The sequence below is a fragment of the Sinocyclocheilus anshuiensis genome, unplaced genomic scaffold, assembly GCF_001515605.1.
Source record: "Sinocyclocheilus anshuiensis isolate Anshui unplaced genomic scaffold, SAMN03320099.WGS_v1.1 scaffold914, whole genome shotgun sequence".
NCBI lineage: Eukaryota > Metazoa > Chordata > Actinopteri > Cypriniformes > Cyprinidae > Sinocyclocheilus > Sinocyclocheilus anshuiensis.
In genome coordinates this window covers 2,207,141-2,207,711 of record NW_015539870.1, presented here as the reverse complement: position 1 = coordinate 2,207,711, position 571 = coordinate 2,207,141, and positions in this window count along the sequence as shown.

Below are 571 nucleotides of genomic sequence, written 5' to 3'. Positions count from 1 at the left end.
GGGAAGTAGGGGTGCTGAGGGGGCTGCAGCACCCCCTGTTTTCACATGGTTGCAAATGCAACGCCAAGTTTGTTCATTTAAATTTATTCCGTTTTAGCATTTAATAATTTATTTGTAATGATCTCTGAAATGTAAATTGTAAGTGGGCTATAATAAACCCATGTTTATATTTATAAACATGATTAATTTTACTTGTGATGTTTTCTATATGGGATGATTAGCCTAATCCTCATGAACACGTGAAGCTAGCCTGTGGTATCAGACATGAACTGTACAGAATGCGAACAAGATTAACTTTAATACAAGGAGATAATGGCGCAAAAGCGAATTTCAGATTGTTTTAAATGCCTATCCCAGCAAAAACTTTCCAAAATCTGCATCCAAACAACACCAGCCCCAGCACGAGCACCGATGTAAGTGAACCAGCCCCCCCAACCCCTTCACCCAACACGCACACACAGCACCCCCAACCGAAAACATCTTCGGGTGCCCCTGCAACGCGTAAAAAGACAGTATAAATCATTATAATCCGTAATTATGTCCCCACTGGATGCAACAAATGCCTCGTTTA